This window comes from Brienomyrus brachyistius, chromosome 12, assembly GCF_023856365.1.
Source record: "Brienomyrus brachyistius isolate T26 chromosome 12, BBRACH_0.4, whole genome shotgun sequence".
Classification (NCBI taxonomy): Eukaryota; Metazoa; Chordata; class Actinopteri; order Osteoglossiformes; family Mormyridae; genus Brienomyrus; species Brienomyrus brachyistius.
The window spans coordinates 27,400,387-27,419,186 of record NC_064544.1 but is presented as its reverse complement, the minus strand read 5'-3'; the positions used below and the strand labels follow the sequence as shown (position 1 = coordinate 27,419,186).

The window sequence follows — 18,800 nt, the reverse complement described above, 5'->3', positions numbered from 1 at the left end:
CGGTAACTGTGGTCAGTTACTCTGGTCAGTTACTGACCAGCAAAGGTATAAAGTACTCTGTGAATGTATTACTCTTCAGGCTCAACTGCTAGGTCTGTATTTTTGCTTTTTGAACCTGAACCTCCCATCTCTGCTGAACAGTCATCAATGGGGTAGAACGTTAGCCTAGACAGACTTTTCCACAAACACAACATTGTCTGTCCATTGTCTTAATAGAACAGACAATGTTATGCTTAGTCTGCCTCAGCCTGCCTGCTACCCTGTTCATCACTGGCCATTGTTTGACTACAGAACCGCTGTTAACAGGATATCGGTTTTACCAGAGCAGCAATGCTGTATCTGGTTTTGTACTGTATGCATGTCATAGGTAAAGGAATGCTAGGCTTTTTATCTGGTCAAAACATTACACATTAAACATTACTTTTACACTTTACTTTTAGATGGCCAGAATAAACCTTAATTAGTGCCATAAAACTGAACCATGTTACATACTGATATGTGCACTTCTGAGTACATCTGGATATTTTTGTAGTTACGGTTTTTGAAATGAAGTAAAAATACATAAATAAAAGTTGACAGGAGCATTAGACACTTTGAGTGAAATTCCACTATGTGGCATAATGTCCTACAATAGTGAGTTAGTATATATTTAGTACAATGACCCATCCAACAATTGTTTGTTTGCCTATACATCACAAGCCCAAAGCAAAGACTTACCACTTTGTGTTGTTTTTCCTTTTACTATCAGGACCTCTAAGGATCTCCAGATACCACAACAGCACACAGGAAGCCAGTAGTAATTTGTACCAGCATTTATTCCTCTCCTTTTCATGACACTCCTGCACTGCACAGGTTTCAGACAGAGATTCACCAACACAGAAAGAAAATGGAAAACTATACAATGCATGGCACAATAATCTTACTGTATGGCCACATGTATTAGCAAGCAAAACACCTCATATGAATTCTGTTGGATATAACACTACAAACCAGTCACAGCAGTGTCTCACACCACAGGTCCAGACACATCAGTTCAGGTCCCAACTATGCAGCTCCCTTCCATCTGGCAGCAAAAACGCCTCTCCCTGCTCCTGGAGGAGGTGAACAATGTAAGGACAAAAGAGAGAATCCCACGCCCTCGCAGTGCCACTGAATTCAACAAAAAAGGAGAAGAGACACACTGTGGCCAGCTCAGCTGATCTAACAATACCCACCATGTAAGAAAGGTGGCAGTACTGAGCAGGACCCAGCGCCCCTCTACACGTCTCCTGCTCCATATGAAAAGTCTCATGTTATCGACCTTCTGTGTCAAATCTGTGAAATCCCTGCATTGTTGTGTCGCTGCCTCAAAAGAGTGAGACCATAAACCTCCACACACAACAAATAAATTACATAAAGAGCATCAATAGCCCCACAAACCCTCCTATCCTGACATCATAGGGAAGTAAAATCATCAAAGACTCCTCACATCCTGGACACTGTCTTTTCTCCCCCCTTCCCTCTGGCAGACGCTACAGGTCAATCAGAACAAGAACAAAGAGACTGAACAAAAGCTTTTACCCACAGGCAGTCAAATGCGCCCACCCACCCCCTGAATGACTGTTTCTGTGAAACTGTATCCACCCCCCAGAATGACTGTCTTCTATATGGACTAACATACTGCACTCGCTGCACTAAAACACTCATTCTATAATAGGATGTCTGTCTCTTTTTGTGTGTTGTTCTTATTTCTCTTATTTATCACTCTTATGCTGTAAACAGAGAGCTGCTAAACTGTTTTTCACTATTTCTGTAAGAGGAACAATAAAGACCTTATCTTATCTTATCTTATCTTATCTTATCTTATCTTATCTTATCTTATCTTATCTTATCTTATCTTATCTTTTCCACCTAGAGTGAATCTCCAAAGTGGTCTACAGGGTGCGGATGGCAGATTGGCTCAGGACTGTCGTGCTACATCATGACCGTCTGGCTCCATAACAGCCCCAGACCCATTCAGAGTCACCATCACCAGGACTTGGGCTGAGTCCCGTGGCAGACGGGGGGGATTTAGGGTCCTGCCCCATGGAGGGTTTGCCGCTGTTTTTGCAGTGCTTTTGAGACTTTGTGCAGGTACTGGGACAGGTTACTCCCCAGGAGTTAGTGCTGTAACACTTTACAATGCTGGTTAACAAATAAGCTTATTAATAAATGAACTAATGCCACCATGACTTAATGCATTTATTAACAATGTACACATCAGGAAATCCTGAAGCATGCACCTTAACACCCAGTGAAGTCATACAAGATTAAGCATTACTAAATGTCTTTCTTACCTACTAACACATTTCTGACCTAATTAATTAATTAGTAATTAATAGAATATTATCTATTGCTCCGATGTGAGCAAAAAATCGGAATTGAACGATGAGGCTGGCAGTGTGAATGTAGCCTTAAAAGAGCCAGAAATAGTGACATGAGTTCGGTTTTTCTTATTTATTTACTCACCAGGACTTTGGTGATCAGATATCTGGGATCAAAACAAACTGCCACCATTGCTTACTATGTACTTTTATAATGTTTCTGCAAGTGTTCCAAACTGCATTTTGCAATGTCTATACTTTGATGTCAAATTACAAACTTCACATAAAATCTGACACATTTATAATTCACATTAAAATTAAGATGTGTGTAATGCCAAAACAAATATATAAGAAATAATTTATTTGCCATGAATTAAGTTTATGATATTTAAAGAAATGTGTGATCATGTCCCAGAACAATGATCCCAGAGGGTTAAAGGGGTCAGGTCAGTGTGGGATGCCATTCCGCGGATTCCCATTGTCCTTAAAGGGGCAGCGCTTGCCACCAAGGAGCGCCCCCTGCAGTTCCTGCTTTGCCTATGCCTGAGGTTCCTGCTCTGCCTATACCATATATACTTGACATGCCTGTGCTTGATGTTCCTGACCTGACCACCTTTTTAGGTCCCTGCGTCTCCTGCTTCGCCACCTGAGGTCTCTGCACCCCCTGTGCCACCGCCTAAGATCCCTGCTGTGCTGGTAGTCCCTGCAGCGCCCCTGCACCAGCAGCTCCGCCTTCTGCTGTTTCTGTGCTGGTGGATGACGCACCGACCACAGAGGGTCCAGTCCCAGAGGCTGATGCACCACCTGCGCCTGATGCTCTGGGCCCTGGCTCCACCCGCGCTTGATGCTCTGGGCCCCTGCTCCACCTGCGTCTGATGCTCCAGCCCCAGCTCCACCCACGCCTGATGCTCCGGGCAAGGCTCCACCCACGCCTGATGCTCCAGGCCTCCGATCCTCCTGTGTGCCACACCCCCTCATTTACCTCATGTGAAACCCCAATCATTATGAGCTGTTTCATGTTATTTCTGCTTTATTCCACGTCTGAGTCTGATTGTCTAGGTCTGTCATTGAAGTCTCTCGTGCTGGTTTGTCGTCCGTCTTTTGTTTTATGTACTCTCTGACAATAAAACCCTCATTTCCGCGACTCCCTGGACTTTTCCTGCTCCATCCCCGCATGACGTAACACCTTTGAACATATTTTTTACTCAATTAAATTTTTTTTTTTTTTCCGATCAAATGTTTTGTCTGATTGATTTGACTACTACACATTTTGATAAAGCAGACGTAACTTGAACCCTGGCTAATGGCAATATACTTTATATATCCTGCACTGCACAGCAGACCCAGGCATTGCAGTAGCAGAAACAAGAGAACTGAGAATACGCTCTTGTATTTACATACTTAAACATTCAAGAAACATAATTCTCCACCTCCATTGGACTACCTTGGCATCAGTGTGTCCACCTGTCACCCAGAGTCTGCCCTCTTTGCTCGATACTCACATGATACAATCCTGTCTGTGAGACTCATATAAGGAGGGAAAAAAACCAAAAGCTTTAGGGAAATTTCACTCCCAACCCACCGAAAGGTGTGCCCCCCCCCCTTCAGGGTCTATGGCTGTCATTGCTCACAAACTACAAGGCCATCAGGGAAACTACAGTATTTTCCACATTAAAATAACTATAATGTACTATGTGTAGCATATTGGAGCTGCATAGATATACGACATTCTGTGCAGTCCCTTGAGCTCAGCCAGTCGGGGGTGTCGAATACCTTCCTGCAGGTGGACCTGGTGCCCATTCAAGGCTTTAATAATACATAAACCTGGAGCTTTCATGCTTCATTTGACTACAACATGATTCAGTCTCATACTACGTAGAACATGTGACTCAATACAAATGGATCATCTGTAATTCTATCTCATTCTCTGTTGTCTTTCAACCCTGGAGGTTGTCTTGCAATGTAAATCTTTCCATAATTCCATGCCTCTTTACTCATATATCAGTCGAATATCGGATGCAAATAATCATTGTCCCAGTTCTATGTTCACTATTTCCAGCGCATAGTGGTTTGGCATAGGCTCAAATTTTTGCATTGCCTTTAGTCCTGCAGTTCTATTTAAAAAACATGGAAACAGCAATTTAAATATTCTAATATTCTTCAGGGCAGGATTAAGCTGCATCAGAACTTTTGGGTCACCTTACAAAATCTGTCTGCAACTGGTATTAAAGTGAGTCTGAAAATGCAAATAAAGCATATTGTGTAGGCTGGTAGGTGAGCCATGTCACTGGCACAAAGGACAGACACAACAGTTCTGGGTTCAACCACAAGGCAGCTTTTATTGCACCCCTACCATTATTACACAGACACAAGATGTGACTAGATGTGACATTACTTACAGTACAATGACATCACAATATGAAACAGCTATAGGGAATTATTTACAGGGTTGGCACCAGTCCAAGATGTTGTGCTGACCGATGAGTACCTCCAGTGCTTCCAGTGCTACACTGCCCCCCACCTATAGAGTTACCAGTCCTGGTACCCCTAAAATGTTCCGGAAGCACTCCAGGCAGCAGCAAGCCCTCCAAGACCAGCACCGTACTGGTTAGTCCCTGCTGCCAACCAAGCAGTCACGGTACCGCATGAGAGTCCTGAGCCACTCCAGCATCTGCACCCTGCATACCACTTTGGAGATACATTCCAAGACCTCCTCACACTTTGACAGCGTCTCTAACCAGCAGGCCAGCTGTCCTGCTGGGCTGTGAAAGCTTAAGAGCCACACCATAGATGGATGGTCCTTCTGTAAATTGAACCAGCAGCCAGAGAGATATTGACAGAAGTGTTTGCATGGCTGCACAGTGGCTAATAGGTCTCATTGGTTCATGCAATACTTGTGCTCCTGCCAGCTCAATGTCCAGAAAGAAGTTTGCTACTACGTGCTCCTCTTTGGGAACTGCTTGTCATATGAACATATGAATCAATCCCTGTCGGCTATAAGATTAACTGGGCAAAGTCTTCTCTTCTTCCACTGAATCCTGCATGTCACTTTTCCTCGTTTCCTTCTTCTGTTCCTCAGGCGACGTCTTTCAGATACCTGGGGTCGGACATCTACCCCTCAGTCCTGGAGCTTACAGCTGCCGTCTTTCCCCATGTTCTGGAGGGTATTAATGTCTCCATCTCCTCACGGTCTTCTCTCTCCCTCTCATTCCAGACAAGGCTGGCCATTATTAAACTGAATGTGCTGCCAAGCATTAATTTTATTAGCTCTATGCTTCCTCTTCCTCCTCCTCCTAGATACTGGGCTTCTGTTAAATCTACCATTTCTACGTGTCTTAGGGATTGTAAGAGACCTTCTGTTCGACATTCGTGACCAGTTAGAAGGTGGGCGGTCTGTTGTGTTTCCTTCTATGTTAATACTTGTTCAATAAAAATTTGATCACTATAAAAAAAGGATACATACCAACCACAGTCTCCATGGCACCCAATGTGCTGAGGAGCAGCCCAGCTCACACATACCGTGAGCTACAGATAATCAGGCGATCACTGACACGTCTGCTCTTAAAGGAGACACCACTGATGGGTAAATATGCCCCCCCCATCTTTGTCCCCATTAGGCATCATCCTACCACATGCTGCTTCCTTGTTTGCGTCCAAAGAGTGTTTTGTCAGAGCTTCCTACTTCCACTTGAATATGGCGTCTCCTAATGTAACTGTCCCTCCCTAGTCTCTCTCTGGGAATCACTAAGTCAACCTCCTCCTCCTCTGAAGATAAAATGTGATTTTGTATATGAATGATACAGTGCAATAATCAGTATATTAGCTATTCAGCTGGCGCAATAAATGTTAATGTGTTTCGAAAGTTTCATTCATTACTGAAGCAAAGGATCATGGGAGTTGTAGGTTTGATTATTAATGTCATTCCCATCCTTACATTGTGAAATTACAAGGAAAAAAAAGTTGCAAATTGAGCACATAGTAACTGGTGTTGTTCAGAATTTATTTAAACCTTGCTGTAAATACATAAACACAGTAAATACAGAAAAAAATCTATCACTAGCAATGATATTTATATGATGATTATATGATAATTACGTGCACTTTGACTCAAGAAACAATGTGAAACAGGCTAAACGATCTGGAACCTAAATCTAAAACCCTGAGGGGCCCAGAGCCCCTTCAGTCTCTATCAGCATGACGCCTCTGACTGCAGGTGCTCTGGTCCCCCCCCCCCCCCCCCCCCACATACACACTCACACAAAACATGCATTTAAGTTACATGGGGTCTAAAAATGGCCCATTGTGTGTGAGTGGATGATGTGCCCTGTGATGGACTGGCACCCCACCATGGTGTACCCTGCTCTGGACTTTTTAGGGATAGTCTCACCATGGAACTGTACTTCAGAAGGGGTTATGATGGATGGATGGATGGATGGATGGATGGATGATGTATATGTTAATTTAGTTTCTTTTGGCTACAAGGATTTCAGAAATGTATTTTTTCACAATTAATATGCACATTTAGGGATGCATGATTAAATGCCCAAGCTAAACACTCTGGGATGTGCTTTTCATACCCCAATGTTCAATAAGGGATTCAAACCCAGAACCCCCAGGTGACAGGCCTGTGCAGCACCAGTGAACACATCTGTGTTTATACTCTGTCTGACATGAATTTGTTGGTGACTGACTCTGTTCTTACTTTATTTTAGTTCCTGTCAGTGTTTATCTGGCGAAATACTCAGCTCTACCTTGGGAAGAACAACTTGCAACATTTTCCACTTTATTAATGTTTCCAGTCATCATGGTTTTATTCCTAGGTAAGTATGTTTTCAGGTTTTGAAAAGTATCTATTTAAAAATTTGTCCTAGACTTTGGAATGTCAGGAACACTGGGGCAGAACTTGGTACTGAGGTATTTATTTGCTAAATTATACTGAATGAAACACACAAATGTTAAACTTTGGAATGACATTGATATTTAAAAGTGTGCTTTTCATAATTAATATCTACACAATTAGGGAATTATGATACAATACCCAACTAAAACACCCTTTCATAACCCATTTAAATCAGACAAAGTTCTGGAAAGGCTGTCTTTTTCTTCAGTTTAATTACGATTTAATTATCCTTCCTAAAAATAAAAATAAACATTATGGTTTTGGGGGGCGGCATGGTGGTGCAGTGGTTAGCACTGTTGCCTCACACCTCTGGGACCCGGGTTCGAGTCTCTGCCTGGGTCACATGTGTGTGGAGTTTGCATGTTCTCCCCATGTCATCGTGGGGTTTCCTCCGGGTACTCTGGTTTCCCCCCACGGTCCAAAAACATGCTGAGGCTGATTGGACTTGTTAAATTGCCCATAGAAGTGCATGTGTGCGTGAATGGTGTGTGAGTGTGCCCTGCGATGGGCTGGCCCCCCATCCTGGGTTGTTCCCTGCCTCGTGCCCATTGCTTCCGGGATAGGCTCCGGACCCCCCCGTGACCCAGTAGGATAAGCAGTTTGGAAAATGGATGGATGGCATGATGGTTTCAGCAGTTCGCTTAAACAAGCTACTTCCCGACACTTGTTTAAGATGCCAGACTTCATAGTAAGGAGAAAATAATTCCCCAGCATTTAGTGCCACATCAGTCTCAGAGGCTTTTAATGTCCCAAAACAAAGACGAGATGCAAAAGGGTGAATGGCACGGGCTCCTTGTTGCCTGGCATATCTAATAATAATAATAATAATAATAATAATAATAGGCTAGTAGTAGTATATTTTACATTTTCGAAAAAGTTCGGAATATAACTTATTTATGTTTGGAAATCAGTGGTGCGTCATGAAGTGTCTCATTAGCTAATAGTAGCTAAAAAAAAAAAAAAAAAAGGTCGGAAAACAGTGGATAAAACCCATTGTTTAATGAAGCCAAAACTCTGAAACTAAAGAATCAGGACAGTGGCTCCGGTGTCGCAAGTGCTGCGAGATCCTATGCCCCGTTAAAAATGAATAAATATCAGCAGTTTCGTAGTCCGTTCCGTTTTCTTGCTGTTAACAGAGGAATGGCAATGCGACGCTGCTCTAAATTTCCCATATTTTAGTTCAGGACCTGGGGATTTTTCAGACTGTTTTTAAATGAGTTTAGGCTATTTTTAAATGTAGGCTATTTAAATAGTCCATAAAGCCATATTTTACAGGACATCACTTGCGCGCGTCAGTTTGCTTTCGGTTTTGTCAGCATGGACGCGCTTCTGCACGCGCTTCTGCACAGATTTGTCGGACATCGACAAAACGGTAAAGAATAAGTGGAGATGGGCTTGGCTGAATGAAATGGGCGATAATGGCAACGCATTCAGTTCATGGTGCAAAAAGATGAAAATGGCAGGTGTTTGCTTTTTGCCATAAAAAATAGTCTATGGAAGCAATGGCTTTTTTCTTATCCACTCTTGTGGATATTACTAAAATTACTAAAGCATTGTTGTTAAAATAAATTTGCACCGAAAACTTGATGTTTCATTATTTATAGCCAATTATTGACAATGGTAAAATCTTGCAATTGCTTGAATTATTCTTACAATTATGTAAATGTAATTCAACGAGGGGCTTAAGGGAAAATGGACAACACAGTATTGAAAATTTGATGGATGGCCGAGGTGGTATGGACCCGCGACAGGGAGAATTTCGTTAAATATATATATATTTTTAATTCAGTCGGATGATTTTTTTCTTGCTTTAATCCATGCACTTGTACTCTGGGCACCTGACATTTTACCCAGTAGGATGTTATTATGTGGACCTGATATAGGGTGACATGTAGGGTGTACGGGCTGCGGCGGGGGGCACCTGGCCGCCACGCGGGATGCTCTGGGATCCCCCGCCCCCAGCTGACATGCTCCAGCCCCCATCTTCATTACATCACAGGGTTTTGAGGGACCCTCTGACTCCTGGGGGGCATTAAACTCCTCGGCCTGTATTTTGGTCCCCACTGCCCTCGGATCATGAGCCTTACTGTGCATGACCTCTCAGTGCAGCCGGGCCCTGATAGGAACTGGTGGAACCGATTTGGCAAGTTCAGTGTGGTGCTCGGAGGAGAGACTGTGAGCGCCCTCTGCTGGTTACCGGAGGATAATCTAAATATTCTCATAAGGCCAGCAGAAGATAGTATGTAAAATTAACAACTATTTTTCTTGTACTTGTTTGTAATTCTGCTGAGGCCCAATGGGATTAATAATTTGCTCCATCTTGCTCTCCATAAAGGCATGAACAAGCTTGGGGGTCACAGTGAAGAGACTGCTACCTTGAGGCCCCCAGGGGTTTCTGGTCTTGGTCAAAAGTCTCTGGACTTGTGGCTTTTCTGCCAATTCCGAGCACGAACCGTCGACCTTCTGATCACAGCCACAGAGTCTTAGTCTGCTGAGCTACACACTCATTATATGTATTTCACTCCTCTGACCCTTATCCTGAAGTTGTTGTAGTGTTTCCATCATATGTAAGAGGGCCTGTCCATCAGAGTAATGTGCATCCTGTGACATGTATTGACTATCAAGAGAAACTGAAACACGGTGTATTAGGCTGTCAATGAGTACTGGACTAGGGCGAAAGTCTGTCTGATAATCTCCCTATTAACTGGAAGAGTACAAATTGGAGATGGATCCCCTAATACAGAGGGATTAGCATCTGTGCCACATCCAGAACCATTCAGTGTAAATGTCTGGTGGTTCTACTGGATACTGACAAGTACCCAGCCCCTTTGTTCCCTCTGATAATCATCAAGCCTCCCCTGAATGCCTTCACCACTCTATTCCTGAATAGGTTCACATTTAAATATGCTAGCAAGATCAAGGTACTGGGATAACCTTTAGGTTCGCTGTTCAGAGAGTTGCAGTGAAAACCATCATACACAGCGGCCCTTTCTGGATAAGATTACCTCCCTCTGATCTAACGGGTCAAAATCAAAGCAATGTCGGACACCCAGCACACTACAGCATATAAAATACAGGTATCCATTGACTTCTGCATTTAGAACCAGGACCACTTGTTGCAAGTCAATTTGGGCGTATCTCAAGTTATACGAGAGAGGCAAGACATTAAGGACAGTATACACAGTACTGAAATAATAATGTACATATTAAACCACAGCACTTAAAAGAAAAGTGAAAATAATTTCCCCATGGTGTATTGGCTGTTTAATATGCTACATTTAAATTTTTTTGTACAATAATCAGTTTTTCCACTCTTTATACTGCCATCTTGTTTCCTTTTTGTCTGAATCACTGGTGTAAAGTGGTACCATAGCAATTCTGGTCATGAGACTCATAACTTGAAGGTTGTTGCTCCAATACCTAGGTGACACCTTGCTGTAGCACCCTTAAGAAAATTACTTAACCTGAACTGCCTTAGTCAAAATACCATGATTTATGAAGTGGTATTCCTACTCAAGGCATCATTTCTCCTAGTACATCATCTGCTGGCTTTATGAGAATATTTAGATTACCATTTTCCCTCATAATTGCAGTTTTAACATTAAATTGATTAAAATGATTATCGTGGCCGTTCTATATGCTGATTATTCAGTAAAAATAGTTTTTGGCAAGTGAAACAATGTCAAAATGTTGAAAAGTACATTTAATAAGCTCCTTTACTGTTTTTTAGCTATTTATAATGGCGTCTTGTGCCAAAATTTGAGTACTGCAGTTTGAAAACAATTCAATGATTTCTTCCCGAAATTGCAGTACCTACTTTTAGCCACGAGATGGCAGCAAGAAAATATAAAAATTATTTTCCCACGGTCTAATAGCAACTTGTGGACTTTTGCCCGTTTTAGATGTTAATTCTTCATTAAAATAGTTTGACTTGGTCCAATGTATTTTTAGTCAAAGTCAAAGTCAAAGTAAACTTTATTGTCATCTCTGCTATATACTGTACAGGTACATAGAGAGACGAGATGACGTGGCTCCAGTTTTTTTCAGTGCAGACGAGAGAAAGAGACATGTAACAAATCAATAAATATAAGGTATACAAAAAAATATACTATACTTGGAGATAGAGGTAGAGGAGGTTATGATAGTTATGTATGGAAAATGTGCAAATAAGTGGCAGAAGTGCAAAAATGCTTGTAGCAGAGTTTGTGTGTAAAGTGCAGATGTGCAGGAGTCAATTTGTTCGCAGTCCGGGTGTGTGTGGGGGGGTAAGTGTGTTCAGGAGTCTAATGGAGTCTAATTTAATACGGACAATTACCACACAAAGCTGCTAGTACACCGTGGGAAAATAATTTTTCTATTTTCTTGCTGCCATCTCGTGGTAAAAAGTAGGTATTGCAATTTCGTTTTTTCCCCCACTCTTTATACTGCCCTCTTGTGGCAAAATTTGAGTACTGCAGTTTGAAAACAATTAAATGATTTCTTCCCGAATTTGCAGTACCTACTTTTAGCCACGAGATGGCAGCAAGAAAATATAAAAATTATTTTCCCACGGTCTACTAGCAGCTTGTGGACTTTTGCCGGTTTTAGATGTTAATTATTCATTAAAATTGTTTGACTTGGTCCAATGTATTTTTAATACAAACAATTACCACACAAAGCTGCTAGTACACTGTGGGAAAATAATTTTTCTATTTTCTTGCTGCCATCTTGTGGCCAAAAGTGGCATTAGTGAGTGCTGTAAAAAGCTGGTTAAAATCTGTCCATCCATGCAAAACCATTTACCTTCTCTGTAAGACGGTGTGGCGGATTCACAATGCTGGCAAAGTCCTTCACAAAGTCCCGGTAGCATGACACCAGCCCCAGGACGCTACATACCTCCGTCACATTGTACAGAATCGACTGGCCCCACACCATTGCCAGTGGTGGGCCAAAGTGGGCCAGCATTCTTCTTTCCTAGCAGCGAAGATATCTTGTAACAAGCCCAACAGAGCTTTGAGCTTGTCCTGTTGCTCTAGTGTCAGGTTTTGGCTACTAAACTGTCAAAACTCCTGGACATTTTATACCGTCTCAGGAGGTGGCCCTGCTGCGATGCTGCTGTATCTGGGCTGGACTTGGAGCTGTGCCACTGGTGACCTTCCCCCAGGGGCTGCAGGCTGCCGTCCTTCCATGTCGCTTCTGCCCCTGGCTGCCACTGTCTGCTGAAGGGTCACCACATCTGTGCCGAGGCAGAAGGCTGCTCCTGACACATCGATGGCGGCCACCAGCTGGACTAGTAAGTCCAGACCAATGATGCAGGGATCAGAGATGTCAGTGAGATAGACCTCATGCACCACCGTGTGTCCCACCAGCAAGACTATCAGCAGCCCCTACCCCTTCAAAGCCATGCACAAGCCAGACACTGACATCAGCTGCAGGTCTGTTTTCTCCCTGCCAGCTGGAATGGCCCAGCCGGTGACTGGTTGCATACTCAGGTGAATGAGAGTAATGGTGGACCCCGTGTCCACCTGGGCTCATGTGGAGGTGGTCGGAAGTGGTCCTTCTGACACCACTGTAAAGATTAGTAGGTGAGTCATGTCACTGGTATAATTGACACCCCTACCATTTGTACTGACAACACACAGACACAAAGCCCACAGTGCTCATCAACCCACTTACTCCTGAGACACAGGGTGGGCAGACATACACTATTCACAACGATTAACATTTTACACTAGACATTACTTACAGTAAAATGACATCAGAATATGAAACGGCTATAGGGAATTATTTATAACGTTGGCACCAGTCCAACCTGTTGTGCATACACACTGTCCACGGGACTCGTCACGCCTGCTTACTTCTAACACACCAAGTCAGCACACACACACAGACACGCTATTTACAGTGATTAATATTTAACACTACACATGATATTACTTACAGCATAATGACATCACAATATATGACAACTGCAGTGAACTATTTACAGGGTTGGCACCAGTGCAACCTGCCACCAGTGCAACCTGCCAGACTGCCCGATTGGTACCTCCATCACTACAGTATGTTACAGAGTAACCATGTACTGTATGAATGGTATTGTACACTGAACAAAAATATAAACGCAACACTTTTGTTTTTGCTCCCATTTTTCATGAGATGGACTTAAAGATCTACAATTCATTCCAGATACACAATATTACCATTTCTCTCAAACATTTCTCACAAATCAGTCTAAATGTGTGATAGTGAGCACTTCTGCTTTGCTGAGATAATCCATCCCACCTCACAGGTGTGCCACATCAAGATGCTGATCTGACATCATGGGTAGTGCACAGGTGTACCTTATACTGCCCACAATAAAAGGCCACCCTGGAATGTGCAGTTTTGTCTCACAGCAAAATGCCACAGATGCCACAAGCATTGAGGGAGCGTGCAATTGGCATGCGGACAGCAGGAATGTCAACCAGATCTGTTGCTCGTGCATTGAATGTTCATTTCTCAACCATAAGCCGTCTCCAAAGGCGTTTCAGAGAATATGGCAGTACATCCAACCGGCCTCACAACCGCAGACCACGTGTAACCACACCAGCCCAGGACCTCCACATCCAGCAGGTTCACCTCCAAGATCGTCTGAGACCAGCCACTCAGACAGATAATGCACGGCCCCATGTTGCAAGGATCTGTACACAGTTCTTGGAAGCTGAAAATGTCCCAGTTCTTGCATGGCCAGCATACTCACCGGACATGTCACCCGTTGAGCATGTTTGGGATGTGCTTGACCGGCGTATACGACAGCGTGTACCAGTTCCCACTAATATCCAACAACTTCGCACAGCCATTGAAGAGGAGTGGACCAACATTCCACAGGCCACAATTGACAATCTGATAAACTCTATGCGAAGAAGATGTGTTGCATTGCATGAGGCAAATGGTGGTCACACCAGATACTGACCGGTTCTGAGTCCCCAGACCCCCAATAAAGCAAAAAACTGCACATTCCAGGGTGGCCTTTTATTGTGGGCAGTATAAGGTACACCTGTGCACTACCCATGATGTCAGATCAGCATCTTGATGTGGCACACCTGTGAGGTGGAATGGATTATCTCAGCAAAGCAGAAGTGCTCACTATCACACATTTAGACTGATTTGTGAGAAATGTTTGAGAGAAATGGTAATATTGTGTATCTGGAATGAATTGTAGGTCTTTAAGTCCATCTCATGAAAAATGGGAGCAGAAACAAGAGTGTTGCGTTTATATTTTTGTTCAGTATAATTTTAAAACTTTATTGGGGCTACTTGCTGATTTTATCAGTGTGATTTTGATTGTTCTGTGCTTGTGCTGGCTACCTTCCATCACCCAACAAATGGGGTTTGGCTACACCAGTATAGTCTGTAGCTGTCTGTGTGAATGTTTGCCCAGCAATGGACAGGCCTGCTGTCCAGGTGTCCCCTCATGTCCTGTGCTTGGGATAAAGCGTAATAGAGAATAAATTATACCGTTTGGTCCATTTGCTCACAGTAAGTAGTCAATACGGTAAGTAAAGTGACATACATTGTTTCAGCTTATGTCCTATGTGCCGTTGTAACTGCTCTACTTTAATCGGTCCGATTCAGATTCTGTGAAAACAAAGAAAGGCCTGCTTGTTTACTTTAAGGAGTCTGTAAGAAGGTGAAACTGTTGTTTCCTTTCCAGTTCCCAGTCTCATTTCAGACCCTCATACCATGTTTAGCACAGTTTTCTTCTAAATTTCTTTCAATAAAATGTGCCTACAGTACGTGTCTATTCCGTCCCAAGACATCCAGTTCAAAATGCATTAAATATATCTAAATACATCATACTGTGTATCTGGTTTAACCACTGTTGGCATTTGCCTGATGATTTGTTTTTCTGAGATCTTCACATGTAATTGAGTCATACATTTTCATAAGTGACATATGATAATGCTCTATAAATCAGTTGTGGTTTCTCGTCTACAATCAATCATCTGGTGTCCAGGCAAACAGACAGCCACAACCTCACCACCTCCCAGAAGAGCTCATCAGTCAAGGTTTGAATGCTTTTGTTGTTCACCAGTTCATTTACAATGTCTATTCAATAAAGCATATAGAATATGATAATACAATTATTTTCATATTATCAAAAAGGTTCTTAATAGTTACGCTCTATACTGCCTAAAGGACCCACATGCCTTTAGTAATAATCTATGCTCTTACAATAAATGTCATGAAATCTCTTTTTATTCAACTGCTATATAGAGAAATAAGTCTTGAATACTTTGGAACAAGATAAATTCCCTTCTAGGATTTGAAACCCTCTTGTTATGAGGCAGATTTTGACAATGAATTATGACATTGTTTATATTTGGCAGATTGCTGTTTTCATTACAAAGTCCAGCTTCAACCCACCACAGGTCTGGATTCATTTGAATAACATACAATATGAAATTTTAAAATGTGCAATAGAAGTAAAAGTTTTATGTATGTGTGTGTGCATATTTTACTTATGAAGCACATTTAAAAACAACCAAAGTTTACCTAATAGAATGTAACCTTTCCACAGGTTCACTATCACTGAAGTACCCAAATCCTAAGCAGGAAAAAGCTCTTTTCAGGTGAGAAGTACTTTGATTACTGGACTGAAATCAATTCATATATCACTCCCTGGTTGTTCTCCTAGATGATATATGTCTTGCATACATAAAGTTTGGGAAAAATATGACTCAATATATTAAAGTTTATATTGCAACATCTGGCAAACCAAGGTATCATGGTGGCTGTGAGAAAGGAGATTTTTTTAAAGAGGAAAATAATGTCCTTTTATTAAACCCTTAAAAACTAACACATGGACCAAACAACCACCGACAACACATAATGGGGAAACACAAGGAGGTAGGATGCTGGACTGTAAGGCACACACATGGCGGGTAATTTGTAACACGAGGACTGGAAAGGGTTCACATATGACACAGGCAAGGAAAACTGCAATAGAAGGAAATGCAATACATGTATTTACAATTAACGCACAGGGGCTATTTACAATATTCACAGCTTGCCCGGCACAGTTACTCAGCTCTGCTATGCAAAGCCATCTCGCCATTGCGAAAAACTACAATGCTGTCCAAAAATCTTATGCAGTCAAAGGAAATGTGTAATGATATTTATCTTAGTGGTATACACCCATAGGGCAAAAAATTGTGACCACCCCCACATGAAGCAAATGTTGACCGTCACGTAAAAGCAGTGTGTGTCAATGTGTGGAATGTATTAGATGGTAGCCAAACATTCAGTACTTGGAGATGGCATGTTGAATGCCAATGAAATGCTGAATGGAAATATAATGCCCTTTCGGAGATGTGCGGTCATCTGCTGTAACAATCTCGCCTTATCAAAGTTATTCAGGTCTTTAGTCGTACCCATTTCTTCTGCATTCAACAGCTTGAATATGAGTATGAAATGTTGGCTTACCATCTACTAAATCCCAGACCTTGATGTTTTTACTAGATAGACAATGGTATTCATGTTGGACATAATGTTTTGTTTCATCAGTGTATACACTCAGAACAAAAAAACACAATTTAACAGAACATTCTTTTGGAACAGTATTGGACATTAAGAGTAACACAATAAGACGTAACATGAATTTCTTCTGTTAACATTTTACTTCAAGCTATAATCAATGACGCATTATATAGACCTTCATAATGCATTATGATGATTGGTACAAGAATAAAGCATTACAGCATCTTCTATTGACAGTTGTATGGCATCACAGTGTTGATTATAATACTTCACAAGCTTCATAAAGCATTCATAATGCATAATAAACATGGCTATAATATGCTATGTAATTCTTTTTTTAATACTTATAGCTATGCTTATAATGCCCTATGAATATAATGTGTTATGAATGCGTTCATACATTCAAATAGACATGACAGTCATAGAATGTGTTACAACTGTCCTTATTGTCACTGTCATGTTGGAGTGGAGTCTGGAGTGCTAGCTAGGGCTTGATGTGTGCCTTCCATGAGTCCTTCATTAATGTCTCCTTGGTTACCTCATCCTATTACATTGGTTAATTACCCTGCCTGTTGTATTCATACATCTATGGTTTAGCACTCCTCATCTCATTATCCTCATGTCATTCCCCTGTGTAGTTGTATGTAGTTGTGTTTAGGGTTGCGGGTGGCGGTGGTCTCTATGTTCCCTCAGTTGTATGTATTCAGCTTGTGTGTCCTCATTGAAACCCCCTTGGACTCTGCATATGCACCTTGGTCTCCCTGCACACATGCCTGGCTGCAATATGACACTCTCTCTTTTTTTTTACTATTTTCAGAACTCTAGAAGACCTACAAAAAGCTACGCAATCAAGCACATTCATTTTTGCCCTTAAAGTTTTTGTCTTTAAATTCAGATACTGATATTCTGAAAATGAATTTCTCTGTAGAAAATACAACTGCATTCTTTAATATCCCAGAGAATCTCTGCAATAATGACAATGCTTTTGATTTTCTTTGTGATGCATCAGTAGTTGGAGATGTTATACTCGGACTGCTGCTCAATGCTAGAGTAGTATGGCTCTTATTAAAAGGAATTGGGGGCCATGTGACCTCAGACATACTGGCTTTTAACTTAGCCTTCTCAGAACTCATCATCTGTCCATGCGTATTTTTCTCACTGCTACATCACTTACAGTCGGACATTCCTTTTTTCATGCCTGCCCTAGATTTTTGTTTTGAATTCGTCCTGGTTTCCAGGCCCTTGTTCCGCTGCTGCATCTGTGTAGAGCGTTACCTGGCAGTGGTCCACCCAATCATCTTCTTAAAGTTCAAGCAAGTGAATTACAGACTGGAACTTCTGCTCACTGTTTGGTTCATTGCTCTTTTGTTCTGTACTCTCAGAATTTTTTATATGATACCCTTTGGAAATACTGCCATTTTTGTACCAGTCCTTACTATAGATTCATTCTGCAGCATCTCCATACTCAGAGTTCTGAGGAAGCCTCGTCCTGGTGAGGGGGAACAGGAGGAGATGAACCTCATGAAGAGGAGAGCTTTCCGGACAGTCTTAGTGTTTCAGGTGATGATGATGTTCAACTACCTTCCCATGATAATTGTAACATCGTTTAATGTTATGATAGATCAAAAATATCAATGTCATCTGTTCTCCATGGCTTTCACCTTCTTGGTTCTTGGTAGCTTTGTGGACCCTCTCTTTTACTTCTCAAGATTAGGGATGCTGCCTTGTACTAAGAACAACTGAGGCAGCAGCCAGGAAAAAAACCTTGATATTTTTAATAATAGAATAGAATAGAATAGAATAGAATAGAATAGAATAGAATAGCTTTCTGAATACCAGCTACAAAACAAAAAAAATAATAATTTTGAAGTTGTAATTGCTGTTGAAATATTACTTTTTTTGTTCTTTTCTTTTTTTGTCCCGTCCGGCAGCTTTAGCAGAATCGTGGTCTGAATGCCCTGCTCTGCCAAACATGTTTGCTTTACCATGGGAGGCTCTATAAGCTCTGTATAGGCCCCTCATGTTCATCGTTTTCTTTTTATTTTATTTATTTTATTTTA

General features: G+C 41.8%; 1 protein-coding gene and 1 long non-coding RNA gene across 3 annotated transcripts in view; both read left to right on the top strand.

Annotated features, from left to right (window-relative positions):
* Positions 1–18,800, top strand: part of LOC125704559 (endonuclease domain-containing 1 protein-like) — a 99,903-nt gene that overhangs the window by 58,075 nt on the left and 23,028 nt on the right. The gene's annotated exons all lie outside the window — the stretch shown is intronic.
* On the top strand, positions 15,157–15,833 carry LOC125704565 (uncharacterized). The gene is made up of 3 exons (XR_007381179.1): positions 15,157–15,269; positions 15,591–15,632; positions 15,782–15,833. It is a non-coding gene; the product is annotated as an uncharacterized LOC125704565 (long non-coding RNA).